The sequence below is a fragment of the Phyllostomus discolor genome, chromosome 6 (assembly GCF_004126475.2).
Source record: "Phyllostomus discolor isolate MPI-MPIP mPhyDis1 chromosome 6, mPhyDis1.pri.v3, whole genome shotgun sequence".
Taxonomy (NCBI): Eukaryota; Metazoa; Chordata; class Mammalia; order Chiroptera; family Phyllostomidae; genus Phyllostomus; species Phyllostomus discolor.
In genome coordinates this window covers 77,761,456-77,781,908 of record NC_040908.2, presented here as the reverse complement: position 1 = coordinate 77,781,908, position 20,453 = coordinate 77,761,456, and the positions used below count along the sequence as shown (strand labels likewise).

Genomic DNA, 20,453 nt, shown 5'->3' with positions numbered 1-20,453 from the left:
TAGATAGGAAAGTCAAAGGGACAGAGAATGCACACTGAAACTCAGGAATAGCTTCAGGTGGGAGGAAGGCCAGGCTGAGAAAACCTTTTGGCTATCCCAGTCACAGGTGAGGAGAAGGAGGTGCAGAGAGAAGCAACACATCCAAGGCTGCCATGAAGTTGGTGGGAATCTGGAAGGAGTAGTTGGTAGAGCTGGACCCTGGAAGAACAGAGGTGGGATCCTATGACTTTAGCCTGGTGTGATGATGGACATGACAGCACCTGGGGAAGGTCTCAGGCAGACACCAGTCCATGGACATCATTGTGGTTTCTTTTGCTGTGGCTACAGAGGCATAGCCTCTGGGTCAGTAGACAAACAAATAGCTCATCAAGCCAGGAAGCAGCCAGGTGTAGAGAGAAAGGGAGGTGGGCAGGTAGCGGAAGGCCACCACCTCTGCACTCCCTCTAATGTGGATTTCTCTTCTATGGTCCATACTGAATGGGCTAGATGAGGCATCTCTCAAATATCTCCTATAGCTTTCCTGCTTGGCTCACACCCGTTAGTCTTCTTCTGAAGTGATGGGGAGGAGGGTGAAGGTGGATAAGATATCTGCCCCTTGAACTCTTTTGGGAAAGAAGACTGGGGGAATAAATATCAGATAAGATGGAGAGAGAGGACTGGCTGCTTGGGGTGAATATCTGGTCTACTCTAGGGTGGGTCCACATCTCCACATTGCCTTGATGATGCCTCCATGCTGAGGGCCCCAAATTCATGTGTTCAGCTGCCAAACCCTACACTGAACTCTTCTCTTTACAGCTGCTCCCTCACTTCCATCCTCCCCAGGATCCAATCACATCAGTCACCTCATTATATCCATTTGACTCTCCTTCCTTTGAATTTCTAGAACATAGCTTCCTTGATCTCCTGATCCTCACTGCAGATCACTAGGAGTTTAGGCCCCCAGGACTTCTTATCTGGTACGCTGACACTGGTACCACCAAAAATAGCATACCTATAATAAGCATACTTACAATCTAAGTGGTATTGTTAGGCACTGAATCTCATTTCATCCTCATAAAAATCCTCCAAGAGAGGTCCTGCAGTTAATGTTGGGAAACTGAGGCTCAGACAGTAAAGTTGTCTGTCCAAGCCACACTACTAATAAGGGGGTTAGACTACAAAGCAGATCTTCTCATGTAAGCTCTCTATTGCCTTGAGGTAAACCTGAGCGACTAATCAGCCTTCTTATGTCCCAGTTTCTTATGTCCCTCCCATGTCCCCATCCTCCACAGCAGCTTCTGTGGATAACTCTTATCCACATTCGACATCCAGGTCCCACACTGCTACCAGTTCTGTGCTCAGTTTTCACAGCACCAACTCTCCCTGATCACATAGTGCTGGGCTCTGCCAGGTGACATGTTATTTCTGAAGTCCCAGCACATGGCACATGAGAGGACCTTGATTCATATTTGCTCAATGAACCTAGAGCTAGACTAGACAGTCAAATCTCAGAGAATGGACTAAGGGACATGGGACTCTGTTGACTTCTCCATTCACTGACATTTTTAATCAAGACTTCTTAGGAAGCTCATGATCAAAGGGAGAACAGACTCCCTGGAGAACACTAAGATTATTTGTAAAAGGGGATGATCTCTCTATAAGAACAAGGTTGAGAGGCCTCCTATGTAAGATATGCATCTGATTCCAGCCCCGCAGTGGGAGGTGGGAGACCCTCTTCCTTGCTATCCAGCTCAGTTTGCCAGGGCTAATCCATCATTGTTCTTCCAGTCCCATTTACCCTGGAATGATCTGCATGAGTGTCAAACTCATTTTCACCAGGGGGCCACATCAGCCTAGAGGTTACCTGCAAAGGTCTGAATGTAATTTCAACTCCTTAACTGTTAAGGAGTAGTTACATCTATACAGTCCTAAAACTATTTCGGCCCTTTGAAGGCAACCATGAGGCTGATATGGACCCCAATGAAAATGAGTCTGATGCCCCTGATCTAGAGGAAGGTGCTGCCCATTTGGCAGATGTTGAAGTTGAGACCAAGAAGGGTGTCTTACTTGAGGTAATACAATAAATTAAGAAAAAAGCCAAGGAAAGAATCTGAGTCTCTTGACCTTCTTTTACTTTCCTGGTCCTAAAGGGATGAGAAAGAGAGTGGGGTAGAAACAGACCTTGGCTGAGTGAAGCCTTCTGGGTAGGAGTCTTCGGAGGGTAGGTTGGTGCTCCAAGCCCAGTGCTCAGAGACTCAGACTTGCCTAGATCAAGAGGAAATGGACAACACCCCTCTGCCCCACTGCCCCCCACTTTGCCTCAGCAGCCTCAGGCTGGGCCCCTTGTGGGTATGATCAGGAGGTGCTCTGGAGTTCACCTCTGCTTGCCCTGTGGGGTGGAGATGGATGAGAGAGGGAAGCCTAAAGAAGCAGGTCAGAGCAAATATTCCCACATGTCCCACCCCCACTGAGAGCAGGCAGACCAGAGCCTGCAGGACCAGAATCCAGGTGCTCTGTCCTGACATGTCCCAAAGAACAGCTTGAGTGGGAAGTGAGTCAGGGCTGGAGGTGGAGATTGAACGGGAGGACAGAAAGGAACAGGCAGGGAGCTGGGAGGTCTGTCCCACCTCAGAGGACATGGGGACTGTGGCTGGCAGGATCAGGGAAAGAGGGTGGGTTCCCAGGGTTGAAATAAAGCATTGTTGGCTCAAGGAATCTTGGGCCTAAGGCCCCTGCCTCCCTGGTTACATGCTCAGACAGGGCTGGGAAGTAGGGGTGCTGGCTACAGATAGAGGCAAAGTGGGAAGCAACATCTAGCTTCCATTGTCTGGAGCAGAACCTTGCTGAGGCTTGATAATAGACAGCAGCACCACTTCACCCTGAGAATAAGCTATAATCAACAGGAGGCCGGGCAGGCAGAGGTGTGTGTGTGTTTGGGGTGGGGAGGTAGCTGCCTGTGTCTACCATATCCCAACCCCCTCCTTAACCTCCCATCAGGCCTGACAACTTTGAGTTCTGTCCACTGTGGTGAGAGGTTGGCCTGGGGAGGGGCAGTGCCCAGGCCCCCTTGTGCACAGTGGATGTGAGGGGTAGGGAGGTCAGGATGTAGATTAAGGTAGGGAGATGCTTTGAACCCAAGAAACACTGGTGGGAACAGGTTGTTGACTCATGGCAGAAAAAAGGTGGAGGGGGTGTGGATGGCTAGGGCTTATGCTTTATTATTTTTTTTTCTTTGATGAGATGTGAACTCAAACAATTAAAATATGTGTGTTATTTTAAACAATCTACCCTACTGTGTGCCTTCATCTAGTCCTAGAGCCATCAGAATGGTTAGCATTTCACAGCAATTTATCTTCAAAGTGATTAGACAGATTGAGTGTGTCCCTAAATTCTTAGAAGGCTCAGACCCTTCCTTTTAGGCTCTCTCATACCTAAAAATAAATACTGGTGGATAGCATTTGTGCTTTGTGCCTCCAAGAATTCTAACAGCAAGTTATTTTATTTTCATTAACATTGATTAAACAGCTCCTGTTTAACAGGCATTGGGATGTATCTCCCATTTAGGATTTGTATCATTTTTATTCCCATTCTTTGGAGCAAGTATTGATATTCCCATTTTGGAGAGGAGGAAACTGAGGTTCAGTGGCTGAGAAATTTGCCAAGTTACATAGCTAAAAAGTGGTGGGTCCAGAACTTGAGCTTCAGTATTCTGGCTTTTGTGCACTGTACTCACTTTCAAAATGAGGCCATCTTCTGTTTTTCTGTCTGTTTAATTTGAACCTCTCCTAAAACCAGATTCCAGCTCTCTAAGCAGACAGTGCCTAACTCTCTGGCTGACATTCATAGGTTGTCCGCAGATTTGCTGAAGTAAATAGGATGGATTTCCCCAGAGGATAAGGTAAGCATTAGAAGCTGAAGTTCTTAGTGACCTGTCTAGTTCAGATCTCCTCCCAGCCTTGTTCTGGAAGCAGAAAAGGGAAAGGAAGCAAAGACTGGGGTTTTGGAGTGGCTAAGTTCTCACCATGGAGCCAACTGGTTGCCAAACTGGTAGCTGGGAGACCACGCCTTCTCAGGCCCTGTCCTGCCTGACACGCTGCCCCAGGCACCAGTTGGCAAGGGCTCCCAAGTGCATTTGGACAAGGAAGCATGTCCTTGGAAAGGCAACATCTGTGTTTGATCCTTTGGGTTGGGTAGCAGCAGCAGAGGATAGTCATTCCCAGGCAGAGTTGAGGATCTGAGCCTTTAAACTGCCCAACCAGAGGTTTGAGAGAGAGGGACTGTCATATACTATCCTATGCCTGTAGCAAGGTTTCATTCTAAACACCTCCAACCAGGTGACTACATAAATCTATTTTTCTTCTTTCAAGGTCTTTGTAATAGAAGATTCTATCATTTTCCCTGTGAAATTGCTAAAATGTTCTACATCTTTCACTGCCAGAGAAGTTCTTCCTGATGTATGCCTTTAATTTTTCTTGCTGCAATGGAAGTACGCTCTGCTGTGGCATGCTTAGGTATGTAGGGTCAGGAACCAGAGCTACAGATCAGAAAAGTCTTCCTCTTAAAGAGAGAACAGGATGGGTAGGAAGGGAACCTGGGTGGCAGACAGAGCTAGGCTGAGCAGTTCCTCTCACTGGCAGTAAGTCCCAGCGAGCCTCATCTGCAAAATGGACTTAGTTGTTGTTGTTTGTTTTTAAATCACAAAATGCCTATAAGAATTTGATAAAATAATGGATGTCCATGGTTAGTGTGACATAGGGTAATTGCTTAGAAGGTAGCAGCTGCTATGTAGATGCTTAGAGGTTGTGAACAGAGACAACAAGCTGAGACCATCCTTTAAGGCTGGAACAGTCCCTTTCCTGTACGCCAAAGTGGGCTCCAGGCTCTCCCCAAATGTCCAGGTTACCATTTGTCTGGATTCTAGAAGCTGCCCTGTGCCCTCATGCAGAAAGATGGGTAGCCTCAAGGCTCCACTTTATGTCTCAGATACCTTGATTGTCACCGACAGCCCTCCTCTGACACATACATCAGCACCGTTTTTGCCTGCCTTGGTCCTGGAGTCCTATGGCAAGTGCAGTGGGGACCAAGCAGAACTTCATCAAGTGTTGGGCTGTGTTCCCTGCAGAGGGTCTCCACCAGTTGGCCTCCTGGGCATGTGCAAACCTGTATTCACAATGTGAGCTGAGGGACCTCCACCAACTTCCTTCCTTGGTTCTGAGAGTCTAAGATCTAAGTGTCCTCGTAGGAACTCTGGACTCCTTCCCACAGCCACCAGCAGATGCCAGCTATGCCAGCTCCTCCCTCTCCCCGCATCCTTCTCCCTGCCACTCCAGACCAGCCACATCTAGTTATGTCAGGACCCAGCCCTGAGTCCTGAAAAGCAGAGGCCCCCATCCTAGCTGCTTGTCACACCCCTGCACTCTGGCACCTCAGGTAGACAAGTGTGGCTGGGCCTATGGGCCTGGCTGGAGTCACAGGATGGCTGGGAGGCCCTATTCCAACACATCTCCCTTCTCCCTCATCACCCACAAATGTGTGATGGGAAGTTGCAAAAACTTGGGATAGGACCTTTTGAAAGACACTGGGTGGACTCACTGGGCATTGGCTCACTTACCTCCTAAGTCCTCAGCATGACTTTCCAGAGCAGGCATTAGGAAACAGCTGAGGAAACTGAGGCCCAGCGGTACTGGGGACTGCCACAGTCAGTTAATGGTGGAGCCAGAATGAAAACCCAGATCTGCTCACTGGTTTACCACTCCTCTCCAAGGCCCCTGGAATGAGGAGAGTGCTTTTCAGGCTCAACAAGCTGGGAAAACCTAAAGCCTGTCTGGGTCTCTGTTCCCCTCTGTACAGTGGGAATTATAGCTACCACCACATGTGCACTGGCTGATTTGTGGGGATATTTAATGAGACAAGCTGTGAAAAGAGAACTGTGGTGCTAGAGAAGAAAGAGGTGCCCATTGCTACTGGTTCATGATCTGAAGGTATGAACAGGACTGTATGCTCTGTGGGGTGGGGGTGAGGCCCCTCCTGAGAGCTTTGCCCAGAGTCCTGGAAGGGGTGGAGGGAATGACCTAGCCCCTGGATGGAGGCTGTGGTCTGGCCCCAATGGGAACACGTCCCACCCTCCCAGGACTTTATACTCTCTGGCTGCCACAGTCCCTCAGCCTGTTCTTGGCTCTGATGGTCCTGGATATGACAAATTCATTTTCTTATGATAAATTTACCAAGCACCAACACCTGCTTCACGAAAGGGGCCTCCGAAACCCAGGTTCTAGTCCTGGTACTGCCATTAATTAGTGAAATAAGCATGTGACTTTATCTTTCTAGGCCTCAGTGTCCTCATTTAAGATATAGGACCTGGTTAATTGATGCTTCCTGCAGGTTCCCTCCAGCTTGGCCAGTTTGGGAGTTGCTGCTCTATAGCCAGACCCCAACAGGCTGCAGGTGCAGAAGACAATGAGCTCTCAGGCATCAGAGGGATGCTGCTGGGGTCAGGAGCATGCACCTCCAGGCGCACCCAGGGGTCTGGGAGCTGCTGGTGGGCAGAAACAGACTCTCTGAGATGCTATCATGTCACAGCAGGATAGAGAACACACTGGATTTTGCAACCCTCTGAGACTTACAAATAAGGTGTGGTTGATTCTCAAGGGCTTGTCTTGTGCCTGGCTTGGAAAGGCATTTCTTAGAGCTGGTGAGTCTCTGAAATGGCAAGGGTTCGCCCTGTTCTGGGGCAGAGGTGGAGATGTGGGGGTGTGCAGAAGGGAAAGTGCCAACACTAGCCAACAAATCCAGACTCTTGCCCAAGTCAAGTGGCTGTCTGCAGAAGCGCCCAGACTTTGGTAGCTGGGAGAGGCTTCTCAGCTTGAGACCTGAACTCACACCCAGTGTGTGAAGTATCTGTTAGTAAGTGAGACTCTGGCAGTGAGTCAGGTCTCTGAAGAGCCCACAGATGGGGGTAGGGTGGGACAGACCCAGGCCAGGGAGCAGAACACTTGCCCAGTCAAGTTCTGATCTTGCCTCTATATAGATTCTTTGTGTGGTCCCAGTATGGATTTAATCACTCTGTGCTTCCTTTTTGACACTGTGAAATGGGAATACCAATGACTGCTTTTTAACACCTCCTGAGATTACTATTAGGGTCAAACCAAAATGACCTTGTGAATATGAAGGAGCTCTTAAGACCTCTCCAGTGCTTTACTTAAGTTCCATCTCCCAAAGTCAAGTCCCAAAGAGCTGCCTTTGCACTAAGCAGGTAACTAGTTGCTTCACATTCTTCCAAAACCCCTGGATGAGGCAGGTATTACCTTGGTTTCACCAATGGAGTGGTGGAAACCCTGAGATGAAACAGCTGAGACTTGGTGCAAGAGGTTTTCTAGGACTCCACACTAAGGTATGTCATCCATAATGGGACTTGGCAATTCAGTAAGTGCACAACATGACTTTGTGGGGTCCCTCTTGCTTGCAGTCCCTAGAATGAGACCCCAAAGCCCAAAGTTTGGCTTTTTCCAGATTCCTCCCTTCTTCATGCCCAGGGGCAAATCTGAAGAAAAGATCAGTCTGGGGGAGATGTTAATTAACTCTGACAAATTAATAGAAAGAGCCTAATTTATTCTCTAGATCTAATTTCCTTCCCTGTGCTTTTTCTCCCTGCCCAACGAGCTGTGGCTAGGGAAATGGAAGGGAAAGGTGGTAGTGGTGGGTCAGTCTGAAAACAGGTTCAGGCCATACCAATGTGCCTCCTCCTTGCTGACTACCTGCACCCACCCCACCCTGCCACTGCTTCCGGAAGCCAACCCCAGGCATTAAGCTGTCAAACCACTCCCAATTATCTCCCTCTATGCCTGCTGGCTCCAGGGGCGACAGTTGTAGCAAGCTGGTGTTGAGTCATTCTGTCACAAGTCTGCCCATCTCTGGGAAAATGCAATTTAATGTAGTCTGATGTCAGGGCTGGGGCAGATAGGGTCCCAGGAAGAGGGTGAGACAAATGTGGAGATGGCTGATAGTCTCCTCTTTCTATGGGACAGTGTCTTCCATTTGTCTGATATTATCTCACTTTCAGTGCCAAGCTGCAACCTAGCAGGAGGGGTCATCCTAACAGGGGTATCCAATCTGCAGCCTGCAGGCCTCATATAGCCCAGGATGGCTGTGAATGTGGCCCAACACAAAATTGTAAATTTACTTAAAACATCATAAGACTTTTTTTGTGATTATGTATCAGAATGTTTTTAATGTGTGACCCAAGTCAACTCTTCTTCTTCCAGTGTGGTCCAGAGATGCTAAAAGGTTGGACACCCCTGTAACCTTAACCTGCCTCCACTCACCTCTTCCATGGCTCTGAGCAACCAATGCACTGACCTTCTCTACCTCCCTTGGCTGCCTGTTTTAATAGTGTATGGTCATGGACAGCTGGGAAATTCTTCTTGCTGTTTAACCTTGATCCCTTTTGCTGAAGAGCAGGGGCAATTCCCCAGGCCTTTTGATACAGATCCGAGGAAAAGGGTCAGCCATCACCAGATGCCATCTAGGCTGGACCAGAGATGGAAGAACAGGCGTCTGTGTACTGCCACACCAGCTCTGCTGCTAGAAGACAGTGTAGCTTCACTTTTGATTTTGGCTGGGCTGGGCTGGGCCTGGCCCTGTCACTTGTCCCCCTCCTGGTTCTACCTTCTCAAAGGCATTTGCTGAAGTCTACACTCTCTCTAGTAGTATAACAGAGGGGCTGCTCCACGCTCCTGGGTTCAAATCCCAGTTCTATTACTGGCTAGCTGTGTGACCTCCGACTTTTAGTACTTGTTTCCTCACATATAAAAATGAAGTGGTAGTAGTAACTTTCTTGTAGATTGTTGGGAAGACTAAGTGAATTTCTATAAGCAAAGCACTAAGAGCAGAACCTGGAGTAGTAGAAGTGCTAGGTAAACATTAGCTTGGGGTGCTGCTGGCCACCACGCCTTCCCAATCTATAATGGCACCTGTGCCTTCTGTTGATGCAAGGCCTGACTATGTGCTCTTCTCTTTCCGTTTTCCTCTCCCTCCAGCCCCCTTATCCTTCAGAGGCCCTAGACTGGGTTCAACCTCATTGCTGCGTGTTCCCACCAGGCCATCTCCTTTGGCCCAAAATAACTTGTTCGATGTCTACCCCTCAATAGACCACAAGGTCCATGAGAACATGAATGGCAACTGCCTGCTCAAACTGGGCCCCAGCACCATGCCAGGGCCTGCATGCAGGTGATCCATCACTTAAGAATTCACTGATGCTTGCATGACTGGAAGGCCAAGGTGTCTCAAAGCTTACCTGTTTCAGTGGAAAGAGTCTGGGGCTCAGGCAGATTTGAGCGGCCAGTTCCAACCACAAGTTTCCCCTCCTGACTTCATTGCATCCCACATACTAGAGTCCCAAAGGTAGTCAGAAAAGGCTTCATGCTGGGTGCCAAAGGGACAAAGAAATGTTTTACAGCAAGGGCACTCTAGACATCTTTAGAGGTCAGAGACCAGCTGGACCTGGGAAGTCCTAGCACCTCATTCTCTTGTCCCCTTCTTGGTCCCTGAGTGCCTTGGACTTGGCCTAGAGGTGGAGCACAGTCATTGGTCCTGTACATATCCATTGTGTACCAGGATGGGCCAGAAGAGACAGCATAGGAACAACTAATCCAACCCTTTTATGTGCAGACAGGACACTGAGGCCAGAGAGTGCCAAGGGTGAGTTAGTCAGCAAGTGGCTGAGGCAGAGCGCCTTTCTCAGAGGCTGATGCTCTTTCCCCAAAACTCACTTGGCCCACAGTAGCAAACCTGCTTCCTATCTAACTCTCATATTTGATTCCCATCATCCTCAATTATCGCTAAAGTAACTATCCTCTTCCATCCTTAATGTGAAGTTTCAAAAGGATCATGTAAATGCAAGGTAGCTCACTGCCAGGTTAATTCAATGTGGGCTTGGCCCTACACTACTGTCCACTCCATGCCTCTTCTCCAAGACCAGTCACTGTTCCTCTAGGAACCCTGCTCCAGTGAGGCCTACTAGCTCCCCACTTGGGGACCCTGCTTTAGTATTCAGAGATGTTGATCTGGGGTGAAAGGAAAGTTCCTGGGGGCTTGCCCAAGGCCATATAGCTGCTATTCCCCGGCAGTCATCACACTCAGGCAAGTGCACCTGAAGGCAGGGCTGTCTCCCTCCTCCCTCTGAATACTTCCCAGACTACCCCAGTGTTTCTTGAGGGGGAGAGAGCCCAGAATTGTAAGAGAAGGGCTTCTGGGGACAGAGGACAACCCTGAACTTAGTAAGAGGCCCTCTAGGCTTCCTAGCTTTCACTTTTCCACCTATAGCTAAGTGTTGTGAGGGCTCAGAGCTGGTCTGACTCTCCTTCTTGGGGTAAAGGCAGGCCATGGGGTCACTGAGAACACCCTGGCACTACCAGGAGGCTCTCTCCAGTCAGGTGGACAGATGCAGAAGAAGGCACCTCCTGAGCATGTGTCTATGTGCATGCTCAGGAGGTAGGGAACCCAGATGAGCAAGAACATGGGCAAAACCCAGACTGGCCTTGGCTATGGGTAGAAATCAGCTCCCAAGATAAGGCAGCATGCATCCTGGGCCAGGGTATCAAACCCAAGACTGAAAGAGGGTTTAGACATTCTACTTACAGCCCAGTGGGGGCTTCTGTGGAAAATGTGGACAGCTCTAGCTAAGAGCCTGCCACTCCCATGTGCAATTCTCTAGCAAGTCCTGAGCATCTGAACTTTCCTTAAATATAAAACAGAGATAACCACCTTGACTTTGGAGGTTGCTAGGAGGGCGAGGTGAAAGTGCTCTGTAGATGCTGTAACACGTGCAGGAAGAGGGGCACTGTCAGAGATGGAGCAGGCTGTGGCAAGCAGAATTGAAGAGGCTGTGTGTGTATAGAGGACTAATTACTTTTACTAATTGCAAATACACACACAGTAGCAGATCAAGGGTGGCCAGGAAGGCCACATTGAGAGAGAGGACATTTGAGCCAGGAACCAATGTCAATCATGTGGCTATCTGTGAGAAGAACATTTCTTGCAGAAGTAAGAGGTGCCCAGGACATAAGGTAGGAGTATGCCTATAAGTGTGGCTGGTATAGCTGGAAGGGAGAGATGCAGAGGCCAGATTATGGAGGCCTGGGCTTCTCCTCTGAGCAAGATGGGAGCCACTGGAGAGTGTGAGCAGAAGAGGAACACATCAACTGCTAAGACTGCTGAGAATACATTGTAGGGGATGGGGGCAGGAAGCTATTTAAGAGGCTGTAACAATGAGAGCCAAGACCAGAAACAGGGCAGAGGTAGGTGGGATGGGTGGTGTATCTAGGACTCAGGAGCCCACCTCTTCACCTCCCCTAACTCTCCAAGTGGGACAGCTGGCAGCCTATTCCCTCTCCCAGCAGACAAGCTGTCTTCCCCATCTTGGGCTTGAAAGGGAGGCTGGGAGTTGCAGGGGTGAGGCAGAAGTCCTGCACAAAACAATGGCCTTGAGCCAAGACGAGAAGGGTGCTTGCTCCCCTTTATTTATGATTGTTATTAAGAGAAATGAAGTTCTCTTCCTGCCTCCCCTTGGCAGGCTGGGAGACAGGGCCTGGCTCCTTTCTCCTACCTTTCCATTTGTCCCACCTCTTCCCTGGACACTGGCCTTCCTCTGACACAAAGAGATCAAATAACTTTTCACTCAAAGGGAAAGATATTATCTTCCCTTACAATTCAGCACCAACACCAGCAACTGACATCTCCAGATTAAAAAGCAATTAGATGACTTTGTTTCTGCAAAGGCAGAAGGTCTTCTTGGCACCCTCCTCGGGAACTAGATCCCAGTACCGAGGGGGCCAGCAGCTCTGATGACTCCCTGTGGAGAAGGCTGATTGCCTCACCTCAGTCCCAGTCCCAGTACCTCACCCACCCACTAGTAGCAAGAAGGATAGAGACTTTCCTCTGCTTCAGAACTGCTGGGTATCCAGAAAGATGTCTCCAACCAAGCACCACTATATCTTTTCTCTACACATTGTACCCTGTGAGTAAGAGTGGAAGCTGAATTTGTCCCTTATCCCCCAGAAAATATAGCACTGATTGCTTTCAATTTTATTTCAGATAAACAGCATGGAATGATCCCCAGCAGGGTTTCTGATCTCTTAGAAACAAGAAAAAAAAAAACAGGAAAAAAGAAGGGACCTCAATGATTCCTTTAAACTAGAAACTCTGGGCCTCTACTTCCTTCACTCAGTTAATTTGTACTGATAGCACATGTGAAAATAAATGTTCACACAGCCCATTTGGAACATTTGTTTGCCTTATCTCATTTAATCCTCATGAAAACCTTTAGAATAGGTATAATCCTGCTTTTATACTCAGCTGGCCAATACTCATAAGAGGAGAAACTGAGGGCCAAAGGTAAAGTAGATAGTCCATGCCACAAAGCTAGTAAGTGGCAGGGAACCCAAATTCAACCTAGTCCCTCAATACTTCCCCATGGGGCTGGGTGAGGAAGGAGACAGTTTTAGAATCCATTGTTTGCCTTCTAGTAGTTTCCATCTGACAAGGACAGCAGGGCCACTGACACCCCTGCTGGCTGGTGTGGTCAGGGACGGTCAGTCCCTCCCTAAATGACCCTTGAGAGATATGAATGTTTTAATCAGACACAGGGGTAAAGGCCACCACCCTTACAATGGCTCCTGCTCATCCTAACAGCCTAAGCCTCATGCTATTCTCTCCCTCTCCCATGCTGGGTTTTCTCCTCCAGGATATTTTAGGTACTGACTTTCACATGCTTTTGGGAGCATCATCTTCTCTGTGTCCACTATGCTCCTTTTCTGGTTAAGGGTCACTCTCACTCTCTTTTACTGCCCATGTCACATTCTGTTCCCACCCCTGCCACTCCTCTGCCACTTGCTTTGCCAAACCTTCTACCCCATCTCTTATGCCAGTAACTACCTAGGTGCTCCGCAAAAGCTGAGGGAACGACCCCTCCCTAACTTTTCTCATTTCCTAGCATCTGTTAGGCAGCTCCCAGACTCAGCCATTCCCATTTAACACCTACTGTGCCAGGTTGCCCAAGCCTCCCCTCCTTCTAGGTCCTTCTTCAGGGCCACATCTTCCAGATGAAATCCACTGGCTTTGGTGCTTTTATTCCTCTTGTTTTTGTCTAGAGCATTACTGAGTGCATATTATGTGCCAAACACTGTGCTAGTTTCATCTGGGTAGAGGTGATGGCAGGAGTGGCAAGAGGTAGAAGGTACAGGGGTAAGAAAGAAGAGTAGTTTTCTTTTTCTCGAGAAGCTCAGTCTAGCAGGGGACCCATATATGAAAACAAATAATTACTGAGTGATAAGTTGTGTTTTTTTTTTCAGAGTATGAACCATAAGCAATGGGAGTTCAGAAGAAGGAGTGATTCTGAGAGTGATGGAAGAATCACAGAAGAGTGAGATTTTTAACTGGGTCTTGCAGAATAAGCAGGAATCCATCAGAGGGAGAACAGAGAATAGGAAGAAGCCTTTTTTTCTTTTTATTTAATGTATTGGGGTGATACTGTTTAACAAAATTATACAGGTTTCAGGTGCACAAGAAAAGAGTGTGTTTAAAAGCATGGATGTGGCATTAGCACTGGCTTTTTGGTGCAGAGGTAAATGGCAAGGGATGTGGGTACCAGTCAGCCTAAAAAGGCTTTGTATTAGACAAGGGTCTGCACTTCACCCTATAGTACCTGGGTGCCACTGATGCTCTTTAAGCAGGTTAGTGAGAAGGAAAGGATAGTGACATGGAATGCTAAGTAAAAGACTCCACTCACAAAAGACCACAAAGTGTATGGGTCCATTTATGTGAAATGCCCAGGATAGGCAAAGACATAGACACAGAAGCAAATTAGTGGTTGCCAGGGAATGGGAGGAGAAAAAATGGGGAATGACTGAAATGGGTACATGGGTACATGGGTTCTTTTGGGGGTAATGAAAATGTTCTATATTAGGAAATAGTGTTGGCTGCACAACTTTGTGAATATACTAAAACCCACTACACTGTACACTTTAAAAGGGTGAATTTTACGGTATGTGAATATTTCAATATAAAAATGAAGTAGGACTGATAGTGAGGAGCTAGACCCTACCCTTAATGGAAGCAAACAGTCCACTGGGAGACCTCTGCAAAACTGCAGCATTCCTCAAATGTAGGGGTCCCCTGCTTAGCACAGCTGCTCCAAGCCATGGCCATCTGAGGTCCCAGACTATTGTCTTCCTTCCTCCCCACCCAGGACTGATTCTGTTGGGGTGGGGAGCAGTGGAGATGTCCTGGGACCCCACTTTGCACAGGCTTCTTCCTGACCCTATATCCAAGAGGTGTGGTAGAACATTATGCCTAAGACCAGAGTGATGGACAGGCCATCTGACAAGCAGTACCACTTATTTTTGAAGACAGGCAGGTCCCCTGATAACAGAGCATCACAGAAGAGGCTTTGCCATAAATGGGGAAATTAGGGCAGAAAATAACGCCATGCAGAGAACAGTCTGTCTAGAAATAGGAGAGAAAAAGCCTTGCTCACAACCAAGTGTGTCAGGGCCTTTCAGAGCATGTGAGGGCAGAAGGGAGCTTGCCTGAGGTGGGGGTCCCAGGTGCTCCCCACCCCAACAGAATCAATCCTGAGTCAGGGATTGAGGAAGACAACAGGGAATCCAGGGACCATCCATTGACACTTGTCAGGGCCTGCTCTATTCACGGGGGCTGGGGGGGGGGTGGCGGTGGCAAGGGGAGGAGAGTCCTGGGACAAGGAAGGGGCTCCAACAGCGTCCTTCATGTGGGTCTGCAAGAGAGTGTTCATTCCAAGGGGAGGGAAGCAAAGACCCTACTCTCCAAGCCCTATCACCTGGAAGGTCTGTGAGGACTGGGGTCCCTAGACATAGGCTGTAGAGGGGGCAATATATCAGCCATCACAGTGGGTTGAAATTTCTGATATCGTAAAGTGCAGCGTGTGTGAGAGAGAGCCCTGGTTGAAGGTGATTTTGAGGTGCCTGGATGGAGTGAGGAAGTGGTGTGGAGGTAGGGGTGGCTGAGGCTAGGCACAAATTACAAGCTTCCATGTCCCAAGGTTCCCCTTCAGTCTTAGGGAAAGGCAGAAGGGCAGGGTTAGCTCCCCAGTCTGTGTGGTAACAAGAGCAGGGATGGAGCTAGGATGAGAGAGTGATGCTATGGGACTCCTGATTCCCTGGCAGGCAATTCACTTTATTTTTACTCTGGGTTTAGTGGTAAGGATAGGACAGAGAAGAGAAGGTGAGGCAGAGCAGGTTTGAGGGGGGGACTTCAATGATTTTTCCCAGCATGCTCCAGGCCACTTCTCTCACTACAAACCTCAGTCTCAAGCCAGTTGGTTGTCATGGAAACAGGCTGGAACAGAACAGATGGTCTCCACTAGCCAAATTCCAATTAAACAGAGCAGAGATGGATCAGAAAGGGGGTAAGATATGACTAGGCCACAGAGGACTCTGCCCCACAACCACACTTGCCCACCCTAGCCTGCCCCAGAATGGAGAGGAAGCCTCTGGTCATTTCCAGCAGGGCAGGGGCTAGGTCAGAAAGATTTTCTGGGAGAGTGAGGGATCTCAGGTAGATAGAGAAAGCTGCCTGGGGGATGGGTAGTTACCCCTACCCCCACTTCTTGAATTCTTAAAGGTGCGGTGCACACATGTAGATTTACAGAAACACTGAAACAGAGATATCTGCATGCATATTTTCACACCAAAGCATAGGTGTGCAAATAGTTCTGTATATGTAGATATGTATGTGTATGTGCATGTTTACATGCACAGAAACACATGGGATCATGTGCACAAAGGTTAACTAATGTCATTCAGCAGAGACACACTCTTAGAACAGTACAAAGAAAACACTTTGGAAAATATAGTAATTTAATTCATTTTAATAAACAAATATGAATCTATCCAGTGCCTGAAAGTAGGGATTATATGCGCAAACACACACAAGTGATAAGGTCACAGGCTCAAGGACACAGGATAAATTAACTAACAATAAGGCAGGAAGTGCATAATGATACTGGGAGGAAATGATGAATTTGAAGATAAGAGAAGGAAAGGCCTTGAAGGCTGAGTGGGAGTTTGCCAGGCAGTGTGGTAGGGCCTTCCAAGCAAAGGGGACAGCAAAAGCATAGGCGTGGTAAAATGAAAGGTGAGAGATGGTGTGTAGAGGGGGCAAGCCCAGTGTAAGTGGACTTTGGAGTGCAGAGTAGCTAGTGGAAGGGGAGACTCCAGAACAACCTTGGGTATAGGTGGCCTAGTTTGTGACTCAAACACTAATACCCATTCATAGAAATGTGATAGCATACACCTGCCTGCAAAGCCACACATCTATGCACAACTTCAGACACATAACCACAGAGCTCCTAGTCCCCAGGGCTCAATGCACAGGAGGTCCTTAGTAAATGCTGACTAAATGGAAAAAGATGCTTTTGTATGCTGCAAACAACATGAATGGGTATGGGATGTGTCAGGAGAGAGGGAACCATGAGAAGTTTTCCCATCTTGGCTATGGAGTTTAAACAAAGTGCCAAGAAAGCAGAAATGTGTGCAGAAGAAGAAAACCTCATAACTTACTGGGGTTGAGAAGGAGGGGAAGCCAGCCAGCCAACTCCCAACAGTTTGCTGTGCATTTATGGAGCACCTACTGTGTATAAGGCACTGAACTACAGCTTGCAGAGATTTTAAGGTTGAGTCCTGTCTTTCAAAGTGCTCAGGGTCTAGAGTGAACAGAAGAGAAAGTACTAGGAGGCAGGGAGGATGGCCTTAGGGGAGGGAGCTATTTGGGAACTACTTATTTCACAGGTGGCTATGCTGGGGCTCTGGGTTCAGCCAGAAGCAGGAGCCAAGCACAGGGGCAGGAGTGGAAGGGCTGGGAGCTGACTCTGGCTGGAACCTAACTTTGGCTGGAACCTAGCAGTGGGAAATATTTTTGGAAAAGTAGGTTCTGGCCACAGCAAGAACCAAGACCAGTGGTTCTCAACTGGGGGTGACTTTGCCCTGCCACCCCCTACCCGGGGAGGACATTAAGCAATGTGTAAAGACTTTTTTATTGTCACACAGTGGGGGGAGGGAAAGCATGCTACTAATATTTAGTGAATAGAGGCCACGGATGCCACTAAACATTCTCCAATGTACAGGACAGCCCCACACAGCAAAGAACTGCCTGGCCCAAAATCAACAGTGATGGCCTAGATCATGGGTCTGTACTTAAGTGAGCAGCACTGGGGAGCTCACAAGGGCTCAGACAAAACAGGAACATGACATGTAATCTTCTTACTCTGACAGTGTGCAGGCTACAGAGGGAGAGGGAGAGGCTCCAGGATGTCTCAGAGTCGGGTGGTGGTAGCACTGGGGAGGGGTCCTGGATAAACGAACCAATAAAAACAGGCAATAAATCAGATATGGAGAGTAAAGGAGAGGAGTCACAGCTCCAGAGAATGGCAGAACTGGGGTTCTGAGCACGGAAAGGGAAGAATCCATCATGGGCCATGTTCTAGGAAAAGAAGGATGAGGTGGCTCTGGGCTGCATACACGGTATAAGGCCACAGTATCCAGTTGGCGGTCAGAAAAGCTGGCCTGGGGTGTAGGTCTAGCTGGAGTTGGGCAGAACAGATTGGGCAATTGTTCTCTTGAGTCCCAAATCCTCCCTGTCTCTCCTACTTCCATAGGTTCCCTCTCCCCCATCCAGAAGACACTCCAGGAGATGTTAAATCTTCTTCCACGTGTGCCCATTTCTGGCCCCCCTCAGGCTGCTGTGGTCACTCTCTTCTGTAGCATCTGCCAACCACTTCTACTTGGCCCCCAGGTCTCGGTATCAAGGTCACTCCCCCAGGGACGCCCCCAGATGTGAGTCAGTATCTCCTTCACAGCCCTGTGCACCATCCAGTGAACAGGGAACATCATTACTTGACTCCTAGCCCCAGTTTGTGCAGAGGATTAAAACAGGCAGCAGAGGTTCCTGTGTCCCTTGCTTCAATTCTTGCCTCCTTTCCTGTTTGCTGTTTCTTTGCCACCTCCCCCTGTCCTGACCCCATGACATACAAAAATAGCCCTAAAAAGAACTATTCAGACAGACATCAGGATGGGATTGCACCAAGGACCCCGAGGAAGAGGCCTGGAAACCTGGACATCCTCCAATGGGAAGCTGTTGAGTAGTTAGAGATGACAATGCCACCAGAAGGCCAAACCTCAAGGACATGTGGCTCACTCTCCTCCTTACTCTAAACCTCCAATTCTGCTTTGATACATGGCAGGAATACCAGGTCTTCAGGTGCCTCCTGAGACACATCAGTCTTTAAAGCCTTTAATCTCAGTTTGCATTGCTTAAAGTACTTTTTCTTTACACACAGTACCTGGCACATGATGCTCAAAGAACATCTGTTAACTGACTAACCTCATCTAAAGGATTACCCACAGGGTTACCCCAGGACCCCATCTGGCCAGTCAAGTGGGTCAATGGGGCTGATGGCACTGATGGGGAGAATAATTAGAGATGCCCTTTGGGGTGGTCGCCCTTTTGGGTGGTTGTAGGGCCTGCCCTTGCAGCAGAAAATATCTAGGGGCATCCAAAGAGCCTACGGGAGGAGGCTAGTGAAAACAAGTCTCTAATCTCTCTTGGAGATTAAATACCAGGGTGTCTCTGGAGGCCAGAAACCTGATGGGGGATGGGAAGAAAGAGGGGGTGGCCCAGGGGAGGGGTGAAGTGGGGACTCCTTTCCAAGGGCTTGGGAATAGCCTAGAAGTATATCTAGGGTTGGAGGTGGGAAAGATAAAATTGAGGGAAAAAACACCAATGATATATTAACCAGAGTTACCAATTATTAACCAGCTAGACTCTTGAACTTGAGGGGCCAATTTCTGGCTTCATCTTTCATCACTGTTGAGTCCCAAGCACCTCTGGAACTCCTCACCCCCACCCTGTCTCCCAGTCCATCTGCCTCCCTGCAGACTATCACCAGCCTGGCCTTGCTCTTATCTCCTAGTTTGCTCCCCTCCCTTCCCCTCCCTCCTTTCCTGCCCTTCTCTGTGGCTGCTGTTCTGGTGTATCAACCCCTACTCCCAGCCCTTCGGGGTATCAGGAGAGAATGGGATAACTGTGATTTAAACTATTATTTGGGGCATGTCCTCATGCTTATTTGGTCTGTGTGACCTGGAGGCAATCCTAGGGATCTCTCCCTGTTCAGCCTCATGGTTTGGTTAGGGGAGGCTGGAGGCACCTGGAGGAGGGAAGAGGAAGCATGAGAGTATGCCATCCTGCTGGGCCCTGAATCCCCTGCTAGGGAGGGGTCAGATGCCAGGGAGAGTGGCAAGAAGCAGCAAGTCTGGGGGATATGGGAGAAGGGGCTCCAAGTCAAGCTTCCTGGACTTTGGGGCAGGAGTGCTGGAGCTGAGTAGAGTGAAGGCACTTTGCAGGGGGCAGATCCTGAGTAGCCTCCTCTTTGGGGTTCAGGAAGGAGGTTTCTGGGTTACCCTGAGGATAAAAGTAAGTCAAGACTCTCCAGGGGTAAAAGACACATTTAAACACTGGCCATAGAACTCCATGGCTAAGCCAGTATCACCAAAGAAGCAAAGCAACCTCTGAGGTCTGTCTGGGAGTTATTAGTTGTCAGGACAGTAATGAACTGCCTGTGGGTGGTAGACTTCCAACCACAGAATCTGTACCAATGTGAGGCAAGGGGTGCCTCACCCTCCTGCAGGCTCTGGTTCCCTTACCCTATGCTGTGACATGCCACAGAGCCTCTGCACCATGTCATGAAGTATTGATGGGTGACAGGAGAGGTTGCAAGATCACTCATATGACTTCCCACTAGATGGTCACATCCATTCCATTCCAGCTGGGGCACAGTTTGCTTGGAGAATTAGGGGGCTGCTACAGTTGCCTCCAGGGTAATGTGACTGCAAGAGATCCTGCTTCTCAGACCCCACCCCACACCACTGTCCCCAGTCTTTTCTGTGCCCTCAATCTGGGCAATATGCTCTTTCTCTCTTTGACCTCTCCCTCTGTCCACACCAATTTAATTCCTTAATTCCCATGGGAGGTAAATGGGTCTTTCACTGCAAATTACTGTTAATCCAAAGAAAACAGGGTTGGGAAGGAGCGAGATGAAGTGGGAAAGTGGGAAAGCAGCCAACCCACTCTGCATCCTCTTGGATTCTTGGGCAGTTAGGGGGATGAGGAAATCCTAGATCAAATCCCTGGGCTGGTGAGTCCACGATGGAGCAGCATACCTGTGACTGGGATCTAGACAATTTGGTTCTGAGGAGAGCACCTGAGATGGTTAGGTGTGTCAGACTTGGTTGAATGAGCTAATAGAAGAGAAGACCCTGGGAGCTCGAGGCCGTCTTTAAAGACATCATGTGCAAAATCTGAAGTGCTCCACATGATTCCAAAGGCATAGAAACAGGTTAGAGCTTCAGGGATATAGATTTCAGCTCTGTGCAAGGAAGAATTTGGGG

General features: G+C 48.6%; 1 protein-coding gene across 1 annotated transcript in view; it reads right to left on the bottom strand.

The window, feature by feature from the left end:
• Positions 1 to 20,453, bottom strand: part of NECTIN1 (nectin cell adhesion molecule 1) — a 66,494-nt gene that overhangs the window by 33,055 nt on the left and 12,986 nt on the right. The gene's annotated exons all lie outside the window — the stretch shown is intronic.